At 38.0% G+C, this 16,803-nt stretch overlaps 2 long non-coding RNA genes across 3 annotated transcripts in view; one reads left to right on the plus strand and one right to left on the minus strand.

The window, feature by feature from the left end:
* Positions 1 to 16,803, plus strand: part of LOC121110164 — a 122,172-nt gene that overhangs the window by 73,928 nt on the left and 31,441 nt on the right. Inside the window, exon 2 of one of the 2 annotated variants that reach the window (XR_005858147.1) lies at positions 2,218 to 2,401. The exons of the other annotated variant lie outside the window; for it this stretch is intronic. This is a non-coding gene — a long non-coding RNA (uncharacterized LOC121110164). The remainder of the gene's footprint in view (positions 1 to 2,217; positions 2,402 to 16,803) is intronic. 2 annotated transcript variants of the gene reach the window in all.
* Positions 2,636 to 3,077, minus strand: LOC107053150. The gene is made up of 2 exons (XR_001466173.4): positions 2,928 to 3,077; positions 2,636 to 2,821 (listed from the first exon to the last, which is right to left on the minus strand). It is a non-coding gene; the product is annotated as an uncharacterized LOC107053150 (long non-coding RNA).

Genomic DNA, 16,803 nt, shown 5'->3' on the forward strand with positions numbered 1-16,803 from the left:
ATTCCCACTGGGCAAATGCTGCCTTCACTTACATTAAGGCAGTTCTTTGATTTAAGTGGAATTCTGGTGATATATATGAGATGTATGAGATTTGGTCCATTGATTTTTAGTGAGGGTAACAACTACCTGAACAGATTTTAAATTAAGTTTTGAAGCTGCACATTTTTATTAAGCTGGAAAGTCCCTTTAATAAACCCTGCCAAGCTGTCTGCTGAGTTGAAGAGAAAGGGGATTTCCTAACACAAAGAAGTTCAAGTTATACAACATGTTCCTAAATATACCTTTTCAAGTTTCTAACTGTTTTGTAAATTATTTTTGCCCTTTATTCAGACCTAAAATTCTTGGGATAATGGCTAACTATATATAGGACAATGTCTAAATATAACTAGCTATAGACTGTATCCTGTTCTTTTGTTTCATACATAATAAAAAGGTCAGAATGCATAAGAATAATTGCCTGCTAAATGCTAGATTAATCCCAGCCATTAATTTTCCCACACCAAAGAAACAGTGGTATAAATGATTCTTATATATTTTTGTGATTGATAGTTGAAAATTTTTCAAAACCATCTGTGAAGTATAAGAATTAAATCCAACATGAAGACTGGAACCAAAACCCACTGAGAGGAGAGCCTCTCAAAGTCAACCAGTAGGGAATAATGCATAAAGACATATATTTATGTAGTATTATTTTTTAAAGATGACGTGTTTTATCTTCAGTGATGGGCCAATTACTTCCTACCCTGTGGGAGCTACATCCACACAGGCTGTGCACAGCAGATACATTCTTGAATGAATGGACCAGGGTTCAGCCGTCCTTTAAAATACTGCTGGCTCTGGCACTTGTGAAAGCATTCACTTTGGGCTTTGTTCTTGACTCTCAGAGCTGCTTAAATATTTTATGTTGGCAAATAATTTACTACAAAGTGTAAAAAAAATAGAAACATACTCCCTAAGCACCCAAACACTTCTCCCAATCACGAATGAGGTCTGGGTCCTATAGTATTTAGCTGCACTGACTTCACTACATTTGCACCAATGTATGTGTCCTTTCTGTAGTGCAGTACACTGACACAGTTAAAATCATTTGTAAAATGAAGGTGTAAGGGGGAATCATAGCTCACCTACACAGCGCAGAAACTGGATAGGGGTTATGTTGTTGGTTTGCTAAATGTTGTATGACACCTTATAATTAATGGAGCAGATTTTAGTGGCTTTCTGCTTTATTAAGTAAGACATGATTTAGGAAGTAGTGTGAGCTGGCATTCAGGTCTGAGCTGTGGGAGGACAGTTTGCAGATGACAGGTGCTGGCATGCCACATGCCACATGGTTGGAGCATTCTGATGACCAACAGATAAAGCTGTGTACGGGCAATTACACCTTCCACACACTGAAAATAAACTGGTGTGTAATTACAGATCTGGTGCTCCTGACAACAAATGCTCTTTTTGTGCTGAATGATGAATTAAGATCTACATTAATCCAGAAACTTGTGTTTATTTTTGTAATAACTGTAATGTTTACATATGTTCTCAACTTTGAAGTTTCTGTTTTGTCCCATGAGAGATCTAATAGTATAACTTGCTGGAGCACAAGTTTGTTTTTCCTCCTGCACTCCAAGTTTTTCCTGTATATAGTTGAAAATCACCAGAAGGACAAAGCAATTTGCTAAAATCAATATAATTAGAGAAAAAAAAATGGATGTCCCAAAAAGATGACAGTTCAGAGAAAGGCCAAACAGGATTGAAATGCCTAATGAGCCACTGAAATGCAGTGCCCTGTGTCTGCCGTGCTGTGGGAACTAACGGGAACCTTGCCACCAGCCTGGCTCCCCAGAACTACACCATTTCAGCAGCTGTATCAGGATCATGAATCTGTATGATGCTTGCTGCCATTTCAGGAAGCTATTCATGCTGAGAGAGACAACACAGAAGTGTCAGACCTGCACCTAATTTCCCTGCACTAATAACATTTAGCTCTGTTGCTGAGCATACAGCACTGCAGTAAACTCCTCTCTGAATGAGGAATTCTGTCTTTTAACAGTTCAATTCTGCTAGGAGTCGTATGTTTGAAGTGTTTGGACTTTACCTTGCTATTCACTATTTACAATTCTATAAGTGGGCTTCGTGCTTTCAGAATTAACTGTTCAGCTGTGGTGGGAGCCTCATGTTCAGTGTATTACATCTGATTTTTTCATTTTCTCTCTGCTGACCCAGATCTGCCATGGAGCAGGGAATTAGGAAATCAGCCAGTCAAGGACGGCTTGGTTCTGACCTAACCCCTGAGAATCAACCAGGTGGAGCCTGTGATGGATGTATTCCTGCCCTTCTGCACCAGCTGAGCTCATTTTGCTGTGCTGAATTCATGACAAGACAAGAAAGATGACGTGAAACTAGTGAGGTCAATATGCCTTCTGCTGCAACTTCTGTTTGGGGTGCTGCATGAAGAGGCTGAGCCTCCTGGACAGCACAGCTCCTGGGCTCCCACCCTCTCTGCACCTTCACATCTGGTGTCACTCAGTGTGGAAAGGACTGGGCACTGCATCACCACTTGGTGAGCTCCAGGGAGACCAGAGGCTGGGGGGAACCCTTAGGCGTGTCTCTCACTTCTGCATAGCAGCTGATGGGGCTGTGGCTTGGGAAATGTGCCGGTACTCACTTTAATTATTAAGATAAAGCAGAGGCACAGAGATGGTTTACTTGGACTGCGGTGCTCTGGATGCAATTTTCTGTCTTACGTTCCACTTCTCAGATTATAAACTTGTACAGCACAGAGGATTTCTGTGTAGAAGTATCAGAAGAGTCTCAGCTTTCACCACTCCTGCAAAATTTAATATTAAATAAAAATGCCATTGTAGAGTCCATTTTTTTTTTTTTAAGTGCAAAACAATCTCTGCTCATCTACTCATACCTACTGCCAATAGTACCTGCAATAGTAGTTGTGGGTTTATCTTACCAGGGAGCTGCTTGTCAGTGAAGGACAGCCAGGAGCTGGGTGTAAGCAAGGTGTGGGACAGGGCCCCCACTGCATGGTGTTGCATGGGCACCATTCTGCAGTGGCTGAGCAAGGAAAGGGCAGGGCTGTTGAGGAACTGCCTGATGGTCCCCAGGTAGGTCTCTTGTGATGCAACAGGTCTGAGGTCACATTGGGGCGCACAGGGTTAGGCTCAAGGTAGGACTGAGGGCAACAACTGTAGCTTAAATACATGAGAAAAGCAGGTGTAGGAGGCCCTAATGTGGCTCTGTGCATCTCTGCCACACATCATTTGTTCCAACAACCTGAATGAGGCTTATGCTGCTGCCCCATAGCAAAGATAGGATTGAGAACAGTCAGCCAAAATCTTGGATAGGAAGCAGACGCTGCAGAGCCTGGGGGTGTGCATGGAGCACAAACACAACCATCCTGCAGGATGGTAAGGCTACATTTTCTGTAGGACACTGCTGAGTGGGAAACACAGTCTTCGTCAAGAGGATCAATATGTACCTGGGGCTCAGTGTCAATCAGGATTTCAGCGACTGTATGCCACTACTTTGTTATTAAGTGTTTTGCAGGATAAAGTTGATATGGTAACAAGAGTATCATCCTTATTTTAAAAAATGATTTTAAAATTTCCACAACTCAAAAATAGATAGCCTGCATGAAAATAATGCTTTGTAGAAAGACACAGTATATTTCTATCCTACTCTGGGGAGGTTTCTGAGCATTATTATCATATTGTGATGCTATGCTACGATTAATCACCCCTTTTAGTGATGCAGCAATAAACTTAAAGGTTTAGATTTTCATCTTGTGTAAATCAATATGGGTTTATTGACTTCAGTGGAACTCTGCCAGGTGAATATCTGGCCCCAGACATCAAACTGAGCTTGTACAGAGATGTTTAATAAAGCAAGAGATCTGTGTTTTCACAGTAGATAAATGACTTTACAGGAGATGCTGAAGTCTCTTGTGGCACCCCTCTTCCAAGAAGTTTTATTTTAATCATTCTCATAAAGTCTCTTAGTTGCAACAATAATGCTAAGTGCCTGACACAAAGCGAAGGAAATCTGCTTTCCAGATAACTACTAGAATGAAATTTCATTCTTTAGTCGTTGTTTTAATTTACTTGTTCCCCTAGGATTTTTATTCTGTTATTTCCTCCCTTTTACTAGCACTAGGGCTAATGCTCAAACCCACTTTGTTGGTCCTTATCCAGATAGGCTTCTAGGTGCTGACAGTGAATAAGGTCAATAACACAAAGTGTTGATTATTTATTCTTTTCTAGAACTGTGCTATAAAACAGGCATTTAAAGCACAACCACCCAGTTTGTATTGTCAGTTTGTCATGTCAGTAATCCTGCTTCATGTTCATCAAGTAAGAACAGATGCAATCCTACATTAAATATGAAGGAGCTGAGGAAGTATTCAAATACAAAGTTGTTTAAACAGTGATTTTTGGATAATGCAGCACACTAGTGCTTATGGGACTACGTGTGAGGAAATCTCATTTAAGCCACTTGTGATGGTAATAAAATCACAAATTTAGCAGCACAAAGATAGCATTACTCAAATGCCTATGCATCTGAATAAAAATGCCTTCTCATCTCTTTGAAATATCAAATATGTTTAGCTCTCAGAAGAGTCAATAGCAACTACACATGCTCAACAGTTCTGAAAATCAGATAAGCGTCTGTTTACTTGCCCAGATATGTATACCCATGCCAACTCTGAGTCACAAATTTGACAAATTTGATCTCTGTCTTCAGTCAAAACTGCTTCTTGCTTGCACATTTCTGTATAAGTATGTGATTAAACAGCTCTGATTCCTTTTCAATTTGTTTCATTTAACATTTATACTAACTCCTTTTCATTTGATTGTCCATGTCTATTCTAACTAGATTAATTTTGGATGAGTTGGTAAATAATAAAGTGGAGGCAACTTTATTGACTTTGTAAGGATTTTTGTCTTGAGCTTGAGTGTAGACTGAAGACAACTGTGGTGGCAATCACCATAGATGGCATTAATGTATCTCAGAGCATTTCCATTACTTGATATATCATATAGTATACCTAATGCACGTAATAGTCTATTGAGGAACTCCAGAATGTTGAGGTCCATGCAGAAACAAGAAGATCTGACTTTGATGCTTCAAGAAGGAATCTGATTGGCAATACCAGAATTAGTAACAATTTTTTAGATAAGAGCAATTTCTAGTTAAATATTTGACACTTAATTTATTCTTGCTTGTTTTTATCAACTGTAAACAATTTGTAGAATTTGGTTTGATTCACAAAAGCAAAGGTCTGTCCAGGGTTCACATAATAGCTGGGTTTTGAACACATTGCCATCCTCTCCCTCATCCTGATCTGTTGCTTAACCTCAAGGTGGGTGGACTAGTATTAGCAGTCAGAGACTGGTGGACAATCTCATTATAACTGAATGCTTTATACTAAACTGAAGAAAGAAATATCCCAGATGGCTATCAACAAAGTTAGTGAAACACTATAATAGACTCCCTACAGATGTTAGTGTTCCTTTCTCACTGGAAGTTTCTAAAAGAACTGAACTTGTGTAAGTATAGCAGACTCTTATGTAAGAGAAACAAATTATTAAGATGAAAACTGTGTTTTCCAAATTTAACCTTGCTTCTGTGTAAGCTATACTGACAAACTGTCCTGTGATTGTTGTGTCTGCACATATCATCTGCAGCTGTTGAAAGGGATAGATGGCTCTGGGCTTCTCCTGAACACAGGTTGACCATGACAGCAACAGGACTTTCTGTTCGTTAGCTCAACAGCAGTAAAACTTTTCTGATAGAGATAGCTGATGACTTCTCCTCTCCATGACGTCACTACCTACCCACATATGGTTGATAACTGAAGCACTAGCAATTACTGTCGCCAGGAATTAATCTGTATGCCTCCTGACCCTCAAAGAATCAATAATTTTCAAATAGTTGCCATGGGGGCAAAGAGGTAGTATGTGTGGCTTTGGATTGCTGTAAGTTAGGAGCACTGTCTAGCTGATAATTTATCACTTTCTTGGAATATGTTGTTTCATTCACTTCATAAACTGCGCTGGTGAAATGAAAATATGAATTGGTTTCTGTTGATGTATCTCTTATTATTCTGGATGTAGTACCTACAGTCCACAAACAAACTCATCAAAATCTGATTGAGCTTGTCTTGGATGCCCTCTGATTAGACGATCATTACTGCCTTCTTGCTTTTCTTATTTGCTATCACTCATCTTTGGAACAAGGAATCCTCTCACTTAGTAAACTGTTTGAGAATGTACAGTCATTTCTCAGTGACTTATTTAAATGATGTAACTCCTGCACATTCCCTAAAGAGAATAGCAGCATCACACCTTCCTGAATGACTCCATAAAGCTCTTTAGCAAGTTCAAACTTATTGCAAATCTTGAATTTACCACTTCAATCCAAAAAACCCTATTATGTTCCATATAATAATTCCAGAAATTTACATGAATGCATTTTCAGTCTATACCTCATAATATTATATATTCACAATATATGTAGCAATTAAGCCTAATTACTCTGTCTTCCATATAATTATGTAATGATAAATTCCCAAGCTTGTATGATACAATTGTCTTTATAGTGGCCTGCTATTTAACATTTGGCATGCTAGACTATGCTTGAGAATGATTTAGGAGATTGCATGGGCCATACAGACACATATATTGTGCCACTTTGTTTCAGTCCCAGTGAACACACTAAGTCCCAAAGAGTAACATAACCACAGTCTCCCACTGAATGTTTTGACGAAAAACTGAGTTGACTGCAGCTGTGTTCATGCCAGAAGAGCTCTCTGTTCCATCTCTTCCTGCTTTATAATATCACCATCAAAACTCCAATGTCTTTCATTTTCATAGAATGATTTGGGTTGGAAGGGAACTTGAAGATCATCTAGCTCCACATCATCACTTCCAGAATTCTGTTTCTGGACTGTTGTTCTCAGCTCCTGTAAGCAGTAGAAACATATATCTTCAGGCTGTGGGTATCATCTTTCTCAAACTTGTTGCCTGATGCCACTTGCTGGGGCCCCACCCTTACAATTCCTTACCAATCTATCAATATGCTGACTCAGCTGTTGACATGAATGTTGTAGGAGTTAGGTGGGTAAAAACAGCAGAGAGTTTCTGAAATTGTGATGAAAGCTATGAAGAGTAGCACAGGAACAGCTCCCTGTCTGTGGTCGGTACTCCTAGGTCCACATTCAGTTTTGCTTTTCCAAGGCCAAAATAAGACTTTCTTAATGTAACTTTAAGTTTACTTCTTTCATCACCCTTCTCTTTGGATGATGCCACAGTAGATTGTCAGTGTGACACAACCCATTCCTGAAAGTGGATAAGGTGCCACGTTTCAGTACCAATACTGAGACCAATTCCCTTTCTTAGACACATGCACCTGTAAAAGTATAAGTGCTGCTCTGAAAGTAATGCCTCCTGTTTTATTATGCTGGCCCATGACATCAAAGGTGGAAGATGGTGGTATGTCAGTAGAGGCTGAACCTTCCCACCAATATTCCATTACATTTTGTTGCCGTGCAACAGATGGCAGCAGAGGGGCAGTCTTATAAAATGGTGTCTGACATGGAAGTGCATGTGAAGAAAAGGTGTGGAAAAAATGGCACCCACTGACATACACTGTTGCTTGCTGAATGTTGATGGAGACCAAACAGTGGATGTGAGCACAGTGATACAGTAGGTGATGTGTTTCAGCAGTGGTGACAGTGGTTAACCTCCACAGGTGCAGATTTTTATAAGTGCAGCATGCAGGCTCTTGTTCACTGCTAGCTAAAATGTACAGCTAATGGTAGTGACTATATTGAAACATAGAGTTTTGTAGCTGAGAATTTGATCTATCAAATAGTGTTATGCTCTTTGTATCTGTTGTACTTTCCCTGGAAATAAATAGGAGGCATTACATTCAGAGACCTGTGTATATATGCCAAGGAGCTTTTTGATGGATATGTCAGAAATTCAGAACTAGCCTGTAAAGGTTTAATAGCTATAGGCAGAGGACCACTGGGGTCAGTACTGCATCCAGTCATTAATGAGCTAGACAGTCGGTTAGAGTGCATCCTCAGGAAATTCACAGGCACAAAACTGGAAGGAGTGGCTGATTCACCAGAGGCCTGTGCTGCCATCCAGAAGGACTTTGATAGGCTGGAAAAAATGGGCTGCCAAGAACCTCATGTAGTTCAACAAGAACATCAACATGTAGTTCAACAACAAGCACCAGGACATGCTTAGAGGCCACCCCACTGGAAAGCAGTTCTGAAAGAAAGGACCTCAGGGTCCTAGGAGAGATCAAGCTGAACGGGATCAGCAGTGTGATGTTACCACTAGGAAGGCTAATAGTATTCTTGACTGCATTTGACAAAGTATTGCTGAAGCAGGTGAAGAGGTGATCCTTCCCTTCTTCTCAGTGTTGGTGAGGCCTCACTTAGGGTACTGTGTCAGGTTCTGGATCCCTCAGTACAAGGTAAACATGAAAAAACTGGGAAGGGGTCAAAGTAGTGCCACTAAGATGATTTAGGGACTGGAGCATCACTCTTATGAGGAAAGGCTGCCAGAGCTTGGACCATTCAGCCTGGACAGGGCTCAAAGGACCTCACCAATGAAGGGTGGATACAATGAAGACAGAGACGGATTATTTTCAGTGATATTCTGGACAAGAGGCAATGGGCACAAGATGAAGCACTTCTCTGCTGTGTGGGTGATGGAGCACAGGCGCAAGTTGCCCAGAGGCTGTGGAATCTTCTCCTTGGAGACCTTCAAAATCCACCTGGGTGTGGTCCTGGGTAACCTGGACCAGAGTGTCTCTGCTCAAGCAGGAGCTGGGCCAGAAGGACACAGAAGTGCCTTCCAACCTCAACCAGTCTGGGATTCTTTGATTCTGTGAAGTTGGCTACTAATGGCACTGTATGAAATATTCTGAAACTGTTCTGAACCGTTATGGATGCTAGTGGTTGCTCTCATCTATTATATTACCATCTATTATATTATCATCATTTTTAAATGTTATCTAGCACAAGAAGAAACTTCATGTTTTCCCAATAAGAGATCCCATGTGGGATCTTGAATTCAAGATTTTTCCCCTACATTGTGATATAGACTTGGCTCATTTGTTGCGGTTCAGTTTAATTAGATGAAAGTCTGGTGTTCTCTGTAGGCTGACAGCATGCTACAGTTTCATGAAGTCAGAATGGCACAAAGTGACTCAGATCCCTTTTTAGTTATAGCTAAAAGAATCCAACCTGCTGTAGTCTCCAACTCTCTCTTTTATCACACATACTGAAAATCCAGAAGGCAGCTTTTATTTCTCCTTTGGAGCACAAAACAACTCTGGCACAATCCCTGGACTTTCTAATGTGTATTTTTTTTCGTACATTGTAATGGGCTGGTTGTTTTTAAAGCTAAAATAACCAGTAGATGGTAAAAACTACAGGTTATGGTCATTTAACAACTGATTCAGCTGAAAGCTCTCACCATTTGACTGAATACGTCTACCTTTTTTTAGTAACAGAATACTTCTCTGCTGTGGAGAGAGAACACTCACTGACTTCAGAAAATATTAATAGTGGAGGACCGCACTAAATATCTGAATGAAGCCTACACGTACTGGGTATGGGATGTGCTTTGTTATCTGACATGAGTCAACCAGATACAGCCATTTGGGTAAACCTCAAATAAATTACTCACAAACTTGAAACAATATTGTTATTTATCAGCCTTGCTACTACTTTTTAAAGGAAAGATTTTGTTGTTAGTAATATTAACAATCTTTGTGGAAGGTGTGGATTAAACTACCGGCTGCCCCTTTCATCTGAAATACATAATTGTGTCATACAATTGGGTTACAAACTTGGCTACAAACTTAGTGAAACCAAATCCAAGTGAAAATGTGCTTATTCAGGACAACTGCATATTGCCAAAACAGAGACCCGTACTCATTTAAAATTTCTCTTGTTTGGCAAAAATAAACTGTGTCTTTAGAAGTTAAAATTAGCATGGAAAATCTTCTCTATTAGCTCTAAACTAGAGACCAGATTGATGGTAAAGCTAATGGGATAGATGTGAACAGTCACATCCATAGGAGCTTATTGATGTGATGTGGGATTACAAATCAAACCACCAGAACTTACAAGTTTCTTCATCCAATTGTGCTCCCTGCTTTGCTACGTAGAACACTGGAAATAAAGTTACTCCACGCTTTTTGAATTTCTGATATTCAGAACATATTTTTAGTGAAGACAGCTTACTTTGTGCAGTGATAATCTGCTGAGGTGTCATCTTCCACATTATTAGTGAACCAGCATTAGATTCACTGGTCTCACAAAGAATATAAAATTTTTCAGGCAGCTAAAAGCTTCAAATCTTGCTCTGTTCCTGTCTTCAATGACTTGCTGGCTGCCCTTTGCAAATTTTGTATTGATATAAATTGTCTCTTCCCTGTCAGCTATTTATGAGATCACCTTATCAGAGACTGACTCCAGCAAACTCTATGGAAAGCAGTGAATTTAAGAGAACAAAGATCTCATTACAAACTCTCTCTCTACTAGGAATAATTTTCAGTCATAAATAAGGAACTTAAACATTTTATGTGGAGCTAAGTAGCTGGGTCTACTTATCTGCTGATAGTGGTTTTACTTTCATACAGTAATATATACAAGAATTTATGAACTGTACATAGCTCAGCCAGCTGAATTCAAAGACCAAGAGGATGCAGAAAAATGTGAAGTCTCTGTTGGTGATGTGTTTCCCCTTTATACATATTCCTTTGGAGAGGAATAGATGACAGCATGGTAACTATAGCTAAGATGCTAGAAAAACAGTTTGTTAACTACTGTAAGAGTACTGTAAGAGTCAAGTCACAACCATCCATAAAAGAAGTTCTCAGGGGCTCAAAACTTTAGCCAGATGGCTGAAACATTGGTTATATTTTAAAGGTAGAGATGGATAGTAAATGGATGACATGGATGACAATTTTCAGATACTTGGAAAATCAAGTAGATCACTAACTCCCATAGTGTGCAAGCACATATCCTCTGGTATATTAGAAGCTTTCTGCAGTGCAATAGCTCTAGCCAAGTCTTTGTAAGTTGCTTTAACAAGAACCAGCAACTAGAAGATACATCAAAGAAAAGACATCTGAAAGTTCTGCCCAGTGGGACTAAGTAACTCTTTTCCATAGAACATATCATTCTTCTAAATAGGAGAATTGAACTGTCTGAGATGTAACTACATGACTAAACTGTGAGTATGAGTGAAGAAGCACTGATAGAAGGGGTGTAGATCCACTGTAGAGCTATGTCAAATGAGATAGACAGGAATGAATATGCCTCTACAGAGAAATATGCATAATACAAGCTAAATGCATATTTTGTAATTTTCACAAAGAAAAGGAAGCAAGCAAACAAAAAATAGGAAATCTCTCAGATGGTAAAGAAATTAAAAATATTTTATTGTATTTTTTTATTTTATTCAGTTTTTGAAAAAACTGGAATCTCTTAGGTAAAGGCTACCTAGTGTTCATATCAACCTGTCCATCAAAATTGAGCAGATTTTATAGTTCAGCTGATTCCATTCTTTTTCTGAGTAAAGATGAAGTCTTTGAAGACTGAGAAAACTAATTCAGCAGGAACAATACTTTGATACTGTAGCTATGTCTACTCCAAAATGGAAGGTTTTGTTGGGATGAAATTATTCAAGACACTACCCTAAATAGTAGAGGATATTTTTCATTCTCCTGAAATATAATCAGAAGGAGAATTATGTGACAAAAGTGCATTAAAAAAAACTGTTCCTCTTTGTGGGTATGGCTGGAAAATACACAGAGTTATAATTCAACAAGCAGTATTTCTGAGCTCACAGGAGGAGAAATGATAAAGCAGAAAATTTGTGACAATAAACAACACTATCGTGAGTTTTTCTGATGCTGAAAATTTACTATGTGATTTCATAATTATTATGCAACTTTTCATGCACTAGAAGAATGAAAATAATTACAAACACATAGTCTTAAACTGAATGTCTTCACTGTCTTTCTGCCTTTCTCAAAGGCTGAAGGAATGACGCCTCTTGATATAATGGATATAATGCTGTCATACACATTCAATGGTAAAAACTTTAGGATTACTTCTTTGCCTATTGGTTGTACTCATTTACATCAGATATCCAAATCAATATAAGGTGATTCAAAATTCTGGTGAAATAAGCTGGTGGAAGGCCCATGCAGCATGTAAACAAATTCAGAATTACAGATACATACATAGCTGTGGATCTCCTGGGAGATCTGGTGCCTGTTAGCCTCTGAGCGAGTTATTCGAGTTATTCTCTGGCACTACTTGTTCTGCTGGAATGACAGTTGATCCCATTAAATATCCCAAAGCTGAAAAGCTTCTCAAATCATTTACAGCCATGAAAACTTCCACTTCTTCTCAGTTCTGTGTTCTGGGCTAAAATCAATACTAGATCTTCTGCTAAAACCTTGTCTTAATCATTTGAGCAACTAAATTCTTAAGCTCCTGTCCTAGTAATTTCTTAGTGTCTACAGAACATCCCAGGATGCTACTCTTTTTAGGATCTTGAAGATTCTTTTTTTCTGTGGTACCAGGTTTATTATTTCCTGGCTGGTTATTGATTATTTTTTCCTTACTGTGCAAGAATTAGAACAAGAGAGTCCTAGCACTACTTTTTCAAAACTGAAGGAAAAGAAAAATTGTTCAGTGTATTGAAGAACACTTTTCTGCAGGCAGAACCAGTGATAAGAACTGCTTAAATGAAAAGATTTCCATTATTTTGAAAGTAAGTGGATATTAAGCCTGATTAGATGCTAGGAAAGGCTTCCTCTCGTATCCAAGATGGCTATACAATTATTGACTTCTAAGTAGTAATTTAGCTAAAAATAGTTCAAAACATGTAACTGCCCTGCCACCTGGCATGTACTCCCAGAATTGAGCTTTGAGTACTTTATCAAAATTTTATCAATGTAATGTTTTCTCAGATCCATATTCTAAGACAAAATAACATGGGAATTGTGAACTTAAAAGATACGTAAATTTTAAATCTTTTGTTCTTAAAAGTAACATATCTTATATGATTATTTATATCTGAATCACTCTCTTTTGGTACATTTTTGAGTCAGGCATTTTTCAGATAATTTAACCTAAATTGAAAACTCCAAATGTAAGAATTTCCTAAGCATATTATGAGCTGGGAGCAGCCAGTAGTTATAATTACTTGTACACGGAACAATTGAGTGAAGATTTATATAACCTTGCAGTAAGTTTGTGAATTTAGAAAGCAATGAATGACCTCTGAGCGTGGCTAAGACAAAAAAATACTTATCAAAGAAATATCCTGATAAACTGTTATATACCCTTGTTTGCAGCTAACAGCCATTTTCTTTTTTAAATGTTAGCAGTTGGAGTGTATCTACTTTGTCTTCTATGTATGTCGGAATAGAATCAATAGGACTCACAAATAGCAATTAAAATGTAATAACAATCCCACTCAAGCTTTTTAAGCAGTACCAACAGCTAAGATCATTATCACCTCTATTAATTTTTCCCCATAGTAGGATAGCTTTGCTAATTTACACCACAGATATTTCAATGACTAACTCAAGCCTCCTCCTTGCCATATCAGTAACTGTGGGGGTGCACACCTGGTCCAGAGTGATTTGGTTATTCAGCTCAGTGAAGAAGTTTTAAGGTAGCATATTTTGCTTTGCTCATGGGATGAGTGAGGAATGAATTCCTAGTCAGGCGTGAGGTTTCAGAGGCAAACTTTGACACTGTGGCTCAGGACATGACTAAGGTGACTCTTACATTGGAGTCCAAATATAAAGATGTGCCTGTTCCAGAATTATTATGCTGTGATAAGCATTCCACCAGTGATATTCAAACTCTCCAAAGAGAGGCATTAATCCTGTTTAAGCAGCCAAATGTCTCCTTCTGTGCATGTACCCAACTTAGTACACTGCCAGGAGCTTTTGCTGTCATTAATGCTCTTACCTAAGCAAACTGCATTTAGAAAGTACTATGTAGGATGTTCTTCTCTGTAGATAATTATAGTTCTGTCAGCATCACACTGAAATCCAGTGTTTCTGAAAGATTGTTTCAAAGAAAGTGATTTCTGACCCCACACAAATTGTAACATGAGCTTATGGTTTCTTCAGTGTTTCAGTCTGGAAGGATAGAATCAGGTAATTGCAGTGGAATAAATGAGATCAAATATACCAAATTTGAAACTACTGATGAAAAAAAAGAAGGATTTATTTTCTATAATTGAAATTATTTGTAAATATCTATCTGCATTGTCAGGTAATGCCATTTTCTGTACTTTCTAACCTTAAAGCAATCAAATGAAATGTTATTCAGCAAATGGAACATAGAAGTCTTGTTGTGAAATCCAGTAAGGTTAATGAATTCTTTGACTGATAATATGGTAACCTATGATAGTTAAAGGCAGAATGTGAATTAACAGTTTGCTATGAATAATGTATTTGTCAAAACTGGAATTATCTTGTTCGCAAATTGTTGGACTATGATTTTATGTTTTATTAACTCAGACTACTGGACAAAAGTCTCATACTGAAAGTTTGGAATGAAGAGTTTTGGGGTATCTAGAATGTACCATTCCATTGTTAGCATAAATATTTGAAATTCTGTCCCACTGGTGTTTTAATAGCCAAAAATTTATGAAATCCTTCCTGTTTCTTAACTGAAAGACTTTTTAAAAAATTTGGGTTTTTTTAATCTTTTTTTTTTGTTTATCCAACCTATGAGAAAATAGCAAGGTAGAAAAATATTTTAGGAAGAGAGCATTACAGCTGGAAAGAATATAATAGCATTTAAAATCTATTCTATTCTCTCAATTTTTCTTTTCATTTTTAATTGTTTCCCAGCTAAGGCAAAAAAAAAGGGTTATAAGTCAGATTTATTAGCTACCCCAAATACCTTTTATTCAAATTTCTCTTGACCCAAGAAAGGTAAGCAATTAAACATTTTTGCACATACATGGCTTCAGCCTTTTCAGTTTAAGTGTCTCAGCTGCAAGGTTTGGCACAGAGTTGATTTTTTGGAGTCAAGTTAAAATACATAGATTACTTTATACTTCAGCACCCCCAAAACTTGGTGATAATGGAGGGAGGAGGCAGTACAGGGATTTCTGTGTAGTACAGTATGTTTTCTGCAAAACAGTTGGAAAACTAGTATCTGTCTTCTTACTCAGCAGTTTCTCTTGGTAATATTGTATTTCTGTTGCTTATTATAGAAAAATGCATTTTTTTTTGAAGAAACACGTGCATCAAATTTAATAGTCTTTGGTTTGCATCATGATGTACATTTTCCACATATTTTATCCTAAATGAAAGACATGGTTTTGCATAACATGGTCTACCAGACCACAGCTATCACCAATGATGATCACCAATGTTAAATACAAGCATTGTAAAGGACTTGAACTGGCACTGAGGCAAATACAATTTATTAGTAAGAGTTTTATATTGATGACTTGTAGGCTTATATGAACAGCTCATCTATTATGTCAGTGGCTGGATTTAATGACCACTAAAATACCTTCAAGGTCTATGATTTTTGCTGTCTGATCATGTCTCATACTTCATTTCTTCTAAGTGGTCATTTGAAGGTTTGCTTGTGAGTTGTCTTATTCTCCAGTTTTCTCCCTTTGTTGTGATGAAGTTAATTTGGAGAAAGCAATATTTACTGCTGTAAATGGTTAGAAACCACAGACCATAGAAATGCTTGTTATTAGCTGCAACACTGCTTCCCCCCCCCCCCCCCCCCCCCCAATGCTAAGCACAATGCTCAGTAAAATAAGCCCCAATGCTTGTTATACTGTGGCTAAAATTATTTTAGTTATTTTCCTGTGTACCAGAGAATAACACCTTCTGAGAAATTATTCCTAAAGTAATACATTCTGAAATATGCAAGACCAGGCTCATTATATTATATTATATGGGTCATGTGGGTATAATTGAAGAAGCAAGAAATCAAGGCTTAAGATTTGTTAATAACTTATAGAATTTTTGAGCAGTTCTACTTTAATGCTCTGTGTGAAAGAAATCCAGGAAGCCAGAAATACTCAAGGATATAGATGAGCTTGTAATAATAGTGAACATGTATGACAGGAAGAGCCAATGACTTGACAATTATCATGTCCAGATTCAACTCTAAAATACACTAAGTGGGATATTCACTGCCGTTTATGGTGTATTTTAATATCCCTATTCTATTTTTAGTGTGGGTTTCCCATTCCTAACATTTGTGTCTGCCATTTCTATTCCATGTTTACTTGGTAGATGGCCAGATCTAAGGGAAGTACTTGAGCCACTAGTATGCAACTTTGATGGAATTTAAGAATGTGAGTTCAAAAGTGATACCCAAATACCTTTCATCTACCCAGATAAGTGCCTGTTCATGTACGAGTCAAAGTCTAATATTATCAGTTCCTCCAGAGCTTTGAGTTCTGCAGTACCAGAGCCACCTTGGCTTAACAATATTTTACCATGTATTTAACATTTAGGTTTGTTCAGGATTCACAATAGTAAGAATTTCAGTGCCCAAACCCCCCAGGTATTACTCTATTAAGAATGCTGAGAAGAAGCCTTACAAACACTCACCATATTGAATTCAGCAAAAAACACATAAAGTGTGCCTAGGGAAGGAATACTGAAGTGGTACTGTTTTTGGTGTGACTCCTGCTGATGTGGATATTGAAAAAGGAAACTATCATTATCTGAACTGTGATGGGAACATTATTGAAG

Source organism: Gallus gallus, chromosome 3, assembly GCF_016699485.2.
Source record: "Gallus gallus isolate bGalGal1 chromosome 3, bGalGal1.mat.broiler.GRCg7b, whole genome shotgun sequence".
NCBI classification, from domain to species: domain Eukaryota; kingdom Metazoa; phylum Chordata; class Aves; order Galliformes; family Phasianidae; genus Gallus; species Gallus gallus.